This window comes from Suricata suricatta, chromosome 5 (assembly GCF_006229205.1).
Source record: "Suricata suricatta isolate VVHF042 chromosome 5, meerkat_22Aug2017_6uvM2_HiC, whole genome shotgun sequence".
Taxonomy (NCBI): Eukaryota; Metazoa; Chordata; class Mammalia; order Carnivora; family Herpestidae; genus Suricata; species Suricata suricatta.
This window is the reverse complement of record NC_043704.1, coordinates 8,126,862-8,134,822: the sequence shown is the minus strand read 5'-3', so window position 1 is coordinate 8,134,822 and position 7,961 is coordinate 8,126,862.

Here is a 7,961-nt window from a genome sequence, read left to right as displayed (position 1 = left end):
AAAAAAATAAAACCAACCTGGTGGGAAAACCTTAATGTGTTCTTCTAAACACCATATAGCTAAAAACTCTCCACAAATGACCCCTATTTCATAATGACCTTTGCTGTGTCCTATTAGAGATTTTGGCTTAGTCTATTTGTCTGATGTAAGCATAGCAACCTGGCATTCCTTTGGTTTCTTTTTGCATGGAATATCTTTTTCCACATCAGCACTTTCAGACTGAATGTGTTCCTAAAGCTGAAGTGAGTCTTTCTCTTTTATTTTTTAATGTTTTTTTTAATTATTCTATTTTTGAGAGAAAGAGACAGCATGAGCAGGGGAGGGACGGAGAGAGGGAGACAGAGAATCCGAAGACACGCTCCAGGCTCTGAGCTAACTGTCAGCACAGAGCCCGACACAGGGCTTGAACCCACAAACTGTGAGATAATGAAATGAGCCAAAGTCAGATGTTTAAACAACTGAGCCACCCAGGCGCCCCTTAAGTAAGTCTCTTGAATGCACCTTATAGGTGTGTCTTGCCATTTCTTTCCATTCAAATGATCTATGTCTCTTGATTGAAGAATTTAATCCATTTATAGTTATTTTATTTACTTGTTTATTTTAAATTCAAGTTATGTAACATGAAAAGTAGTATTGGTTTCAGGAGTAGTACACAGAGATTCATATGACATCCAGTGCTCATCTCCAGAAATGCCCTCTCCAATGCCCATCCATCATTTAACTCATCACCCCACCCACCTCTCCTCCAGCACCCCTCAGTTCTCTATATTTAAGAGTCTTTTGTAGTTTGTCTCCTTGTCTGTTTTTATCTCCTTTCGACTTTTCTTCCCCTGTTTCATCTGTTGTGTTTCTCAAATTCCACATAATGAGTGAAATTATATGATATGGGGGACATCCCTGTTGAGAGCCACCTTGGACTTAAGATTAAGTGAAAATTCTGGTGAGGGTAAGGCAAGTGGGCCAAGTGTCTTGTCGCCAGGCAGCGACCACTATTTACCCTCCTGGAACTATCATTTCTCCTTGGGCACCAACCCTCGGACTGCTTTGCTGATTAGTGTCAGGAGCGGCCTGTCCCCCTGCCCTGTCCCTGGGGTGTGATTGCACCTGGTCAGGGAAAAGATGTGCAAACTCGATACACCCTAATGTGACTACAGCAAGCCACCTAAAATTTTCCTCCTTGCCGAGTAGTTAACTGAGAAGTGAGATTTTTGTACTCCTGGATGTGGTTGCAAGTCACTATTGTGATAAATGTCAAAAATGTATCATTCATCTTGGACAGTGAGAGCAGATATTGTGTCTCCTGGGGATCCTGTTTTTCTGGGTACCTTCTCATAGAGCTATAAACAGCCTACTGACCCTTACTCTCTAAAACTGACCTTTTCTAAAGAATGCTGTTTGCCTCATGGCTAAGATTGCTTTCTCAGGGCTCTACTGGAAGTTTTGTATATCTTGCTCTTCTGCATCCTATGGGGGAAAAAGTACTCTTAAAAAATACCTGCCCTTCTTGTATAATAGCATGCATGCCTGTAGCTGGTTTTTTTGACAATCATTATGACAAGGAGATTAGAATTGTAACTTCTGCAGAATCCCTGATCTGCAAATTTGTGTTGACAAAATTATTTATGAGAAATCATTTGCTAACATACTCTGCTCTTTCTGCTCTTTGTGCCTCTCACTATAAATAAAGCTAGGGAATCAGACAGAGCAGAGACGCCTGCCTGGCAATCACAAAGAAACTTGAGCTATCTCACTCCCTTTAGCTGACACTATCCATTTTTCAGGGACCCCTTGACCTGTGGGAGCAGGACTCCGGCACCTCCCTTCCCACAAAGCCCACAAACTCTGCTTGAGCACAGGCCTGTGTGGACCTGGGCCTCCCTAACTCCTCTACAGGAGACCTGCTACCTCTCCTTGTCGAAAAACCTGCACTCAACTCTCATAGGTTTGTTTCATTTTATAGGATGTATTTTTTTTGGGGGGGGGAGACATAGTCAGAGCATGAACAGAGAATGGGCATATGACCAGGCAGTCTGATTCTGGAGTGTGCTGCAGGCTCTGAGCTTGAGCACACACCCAATGCAGTGCTCAAACCCACAAAGCCTAGGATGATGACCTGAGTCAAAGTCATGTGGGTAAACGACTGAGCCACCCCAGCACCTTTCAACTCTCATAAATTAATGGGAAGCCTTCCTGCCTATCCCTGGGCCCCACTTAGAATTATGATAGAAAAGTAGAGGATTCAGTAGGCAGGATGGGAAAGATCAGGACCTGAGGTCTCTGGGTGGGGAAAAAGTATTTAGAACAACGCTGGGAGTGTCCCTTAACAGCAAACCCCCTCAGGTGTAAGATTCCTCTTAAATATTTGACAGACACTACCTACTGCCCCTCAGGTTCCCCTCAGGAATTTGACTAAAGAACTAACCAAAGACTAGTAGTAGATCATAAAACCTAAGACCCACAGGGAACTGTCTGGCCTTAGACCACCCCTCATACAATTGAAATGAGACAATCAGGAGTGCAATCTTGACACTTACAGTTATTAGGCCAATAATGGAGGACTTGGGGAGGAACAATGGGGAGGGTAAAAAGGTTGGGAGAGACCTGAACTTCATAAAACAAACATCCTTGCCAACTCTCTCAAATTTTCACCCTCTAATGCCTGGTCTGTACACAGAGCTTTCCTACAATCTCCCTCTCTTATACTCTAATCAACTTTGGCCTGTTGCTCATGTTGGGTCTGGTTCTTCCTTCCTGGAAGCAGGGAGACAGGGAACCCCTGGGGTTGAGGTAAAAAAATCCTGCACAGGATCCCCTGGAGCACTTTCCTAAAACAACACTGTTGTATCCGCCCACCCACCTGAGGGAATCTGAGGGAAAGGCAGCAGCTAGGATCCTTCTGGAAACTCAGCAGGGGATCCTCCTGGGAAGCACTAGGGGAGGTGAACTAGCACAGTCACTGAGGCTCCCCTGGTTGTTGCCCAGATTAAAACCCAGGCCTTCTCCACTGGTCAGGAGATTCACACATTCTCCCTCTTCCTGCTACACAGAGGGAGACACCCTTCCACATGGAACGTTCCCTCAGGCATGCAAATGTCTCTTACAAAGGAAACTTGTCCTGGGTCTCAGAGCTTTTCCTTTGTTAGTTGAAAATAATCCTTATGGCAACAAGACATAGTTTCAGGTGACAAGCTGCTGCCCTTCTGTAAGAAAGTTTATTTTCCAAAATCACTGCCAAATAGTTTTCCAAATAGAATGTCTTTTTTAAAAATTATTAGGCGCCTCAGTGGCTCAGTCGGTTTAGCCTCAGACTTAGGCTCAGGTCAGATCTCAAGTTACTGGGTTCCAGCCCCGAGTCAGGCTCTGTGCTGACAGCTGGCTCAGAGCCTGGAGCCTGCTTCCAGTTCTGTGTGTCCTTCTCTCTCTGCCCCTCCCCCTCTCATGCTCTGTCTCTCTGTATCAAAAATAAATAAAACTTTTAAAAATTTAATAAATTATTATTTCTGTCATAGAGAGAGAGTGAGAAAGAGAGAGAGTGCATCAGCAGGGGAGGGGCAGAAAGAGAGACACAGAAGCTGAAGAACTCTCCAGTCTCTGAGCTGTCAGCACAGAGTCTGACAGCGGCTCCAACTCCTGAACTGCGGGAACATGACCTGAGCTAAAGTCGGGTGCCCAAGCAATGAAGCCCCCCAGGCACGCCTAGAGGGTACTTTTTAAAACCCCCATTGACAATACATGAAAATACTGACCTAAATGTTCATTATTTTCACTGATATTTGCTGTTACCCTGTCGTTTTAGGAGGTTGTTTTTGTTTTTCTGTGTGTTCTCTCCTGTTTTGTGCTGTTTTGTTGCTATTCTAGTAAATCTTGAATGGATTTCACAATAAAATATGAAATCGTCTTCCTACAGATTTTCATGGTGACTAAAATTGAAATCGCTTAAAATTACAAAGTAGAAACAGAAATCAAAACGACTGCATTTAAATACTGCATTGGTTGATATAAACCTAAGTAACCTTGTTTTCCTTTGAGGCAATGACACCACTTATATTTTTTATAAGTGTACTTATTGTGACACCGAGGAAGAGATACAGAGAGGGCACGGAAGCAGAGGAAAAGCAGAGACTGGAGGACAGAGGATCCAAAGCAGGCTCCATGCTGACAGCAGAGAGTCAGATGCAAGGCAGGAACAAAGGGACTCTCCTCACATTACCTGAGCTGAAGTCGGATGCTTAACAGGCTGAGAATCTCAGAGAGAATTCTTAGTCTTTTTTTTTTTTAATGAGGTACTCAGTACCCCCCAGAAAACCAGACAGCAGGACTGGCAGCACAAACAATTCCTGTCCAAACCAGGGGGATCCTGTATTTCCCTACAAACTCCCAGCCCCTTCCTCTGGGTGGCCTTGCGGTTCTGAAGGCGCTTACCTGCCTCAGACCCTCCGTCTGCTAAAGATAGAAAGCTACTGTTCCTCTTTATCCCACATTCTCTCTCTTCAGTTTCCTGTGGCTCTGAAGCACCAAGGCCACTTCTCAACAACGGAATGAATGTGTAGGACAGGAAACAATTTTTCTTCATCAGTTCTCAACTCTTTGGCTGGCCTACTAATCGAACTATGATAAGACAGATTCATAAGAGAAAAAAAGGCTTAAGTATAGGAACATCAACAAGATGAGCATCAGGGAAATGATGCTTAGGTGCCATCGTGACTTATGGAGAGGTGTAGAGATTTAGAATTTCAAAGAGAGGGAAATTGATTCGCAGGAAAAAGGAAAGAATAAATGTTGGGCAAAGAACTATTTGTCATGCCAGGCAGGAAACTCTTTTTAAAAGGTTCGTCTCTGGATCAGGGGAGGAGCCAAGATGGCGGAGAGGAAGGGAGTGCTACAAACTTCGTCTGCCATATCTATCAAACTGAGAAGGACATTACTCCCACCGGCAAGAGCAGAAGGAGAGGGGCACCGGAATGGCTCAGTGGATTAAGCGTCTGCCTTTGGCTCAGGTTATAATCTCATGGTTCATGGGTTCGAGCCCCGCTGTCAGGCTCTGTGCTGACAGCTAGCTCAGAGCCTGGAGCCTGCTCTGGATTCTGTATCTCCCTCTGTCTCTGACCCTCCCCTGCTCGTGCTGTCTCTCTGTCTCTCCAATAAATAAATAAATAAATAAATAAATAAATAAATAAATAAATAAAAAACATTTAAAAAACAGAGCGGAAGGAGAAAATACAGACTCCAGAAAGAAAACAACCTCAAAGATGCCTGAGTGAGTGAGTGTGACCTGGGAAGATTGGAAAACAGGCTGGCCCGAGATTGGCAAGGGAGTCGGGAGCCCCAGCCCAACACGGGGCAAGTGTACAGAGCCCGAGAGACAAAGGGAAGAGACAGAGAAACTGAACACTCTCATATTATTGTCTCTGGAGAAGAGAAAAAGAACATTTAACCCCACTCGCAGAGAAAAACCCACTCCGTATATAACTGCTGGGTAGCCCAAATCGCGAACCCAGGGGGCACAAGGGTTAAACAGCTTCCAGCCCTGCGCCATCCTGGCGGGGAGTCACCAGGGACACTCACTCGATCTAGGCTGTGGGAGTGTGGACACATACCTCATTTCCATGGCGCTTCTCGCCCCCAGCATTGGCCGAGCAAATCCCAACACCCAGGTGCCAACAGGGAAAAACTAGCCCCCACCCCTACTTAATCCCAGCAGGGAGTTGGTGGTGGTGGGGGCAGTGGTTGGGGGCACGCTCCTGTTTCCGGAGAGCGCAGCTCATTTCCGGCAACACCCAGCCCTTCGGGCAGCAGAAGCGCAAATTCAGGCCAGCACCAAGAGAACCTGATCCCTCCCCCAACGTAATCCTGGATCCCGGATTGGGGCTGGGAGTTAGTGGTGGAGCTTATAAGGGCTGCACATCGCCTCCTGCTGCGCACGTCGCCTCAGGCAGCACATCTAGCCTCAGGCAACAGCAGCAATAAACCCAGCTGGCACCAAAAGAAGCTGTCCCCTCCCCCTACGAGATCCTGGTTAGGAGGCCAGGCACCGGCTGAGGTCAAGGGCGTTTTTTCCTACTTTCTCCTCGAGGGTTTTGATGGTGTCCTGTCTCACATTCAGATCCTTCGGCCATTTTGAGTTGATTTTTGTGTATGGTGTAAGAAAGGGGTCTAGTTTCATTCTTCTGCATGTGGCTGTCCAGTTCTCCCAGCACCACCTGCTAAAGAGGCAGTCTTTTTCCCATAGGATACTCTATCCTGTTTTGTCAAAAAATTGATTGGCCATACCTTTGTGGGCCCAGTTCTGGGTTCTCTATTTTATTCCATTGGTGTATATTTCTGTTTTTGTGGCAATGTCATACTGTCTTGATGATCCTTTACTTCAGCTGGAGCAATGGAAAGTAAAGGGATGGAGTAACATCTACCATGCGACTGGAAGCCAAAAGAAAGGCGAGTAGCCATACTTATATCAGACAAACTGGACTTTCAAGTAAAGGCAGTAACAAGAGAAAAAGAAGGACATTATATAATAATAACAGGGTCTCTCCATCAGGAAGAGCTAACAACTGTAAATATCAATGCGCCGAACTGGGGAGAGCCCAAATACAGAAAACAATTAATCACAGACTGAAACAATCTTATTGATAAGAATGTGCTAATTGCAGGGGAATTTAATACTCCACTGACAGCAATGAATAGATCAACCAGACAGAAAATCACTAAATAACCAATAGACCTGAATGACACATAGGAACAGATGGAACTGATAGATATATTTAGAACTCTGCATCCTGAAGTTAGGAAATTCACCTACTTTTCCAGTGCACATGGCATATTCTCCAAGATAGATCACATACTGGGACATAAAGCAGCCTCCATCAGTATAAATGAATAGAGATTATACCATGAACAATTTCAGATCACAATGCTATGAAACTTGAAATCAATCACAGGAAAAAGTCTGGAAAACCTCCAAAAATGTGGAGGTTAAAAACCACCCTACTCAAGAATGATTGGGCTAATCAGGCGATTAGAGAAGAAATTACAAAATATATGGAAACCCTTGAAAATGAAATACAACAATCCACAGTCTCTGGGACCCAGCAAAGGCAGTCCTAAGATGAAAATATATTGCAATCCAGGCCTATTTCAACAAACTACAAAAAGCGCAAATTAAAGTCAAACAGAGCACCTACTGGAACTAGAAAGGGAAGAGCAAGAGCAACCCTAACCCAGCAGAAGAAAAGAACTCATAAAGATCAGGGCAGAAAGAAACAATATAGAATCCAAAAGAACAGTTGAGAAGATCAATAAAACCAAGAGTTGGTTCTTTGAAAATATAAACCAAATTGATAAACCTCTAGCCAGGCATTTCAGAAAGATAAGAGAGAGCACCCAGATAGACAAAATCATGAATGAAAAAGGATCTATTACAACCAATCCCTTAGAAATTCAAGGAATCATCAGAGATTACTATGAAAAATTATATGCCAAGAAACTGGACAACCTAGAAGAAATGGACAAATTCCTGAATGCACATGCACTGTCAAAATTCAAATGGGAAGAGATAGAAAGCATGAATAGACTGATAACCAATGAGGAAATCTAATCTGGTATTCAAAACCTCCCAACGAATAAGAGCCCGGGGCCAGATGGCTTCCCACAGGAACCCTACCAGACATTAAAGCAGAGTTAATACCCATTCTTTTCAAACTATTCCAAAAAATAGAAATAGAAGGAAAACTTCCAAACTCATTCTACTAAGCCAGCATACCTTGATACCCAAACCAGGGAGAGACCCAGCACAAAAAGACAACTAAAGATCAATATCCTTAGAGAATACAGATGCAAAAATACTCAACAAGATACTGGCAAACCAAAATCAAGAGCATAATAAAAACATTCTCCATCATGATCAAGTGGGATTCATTCCTGGGTCACAGGGCTGGTTCAATATTCGCAAATCTATCAATGTGATC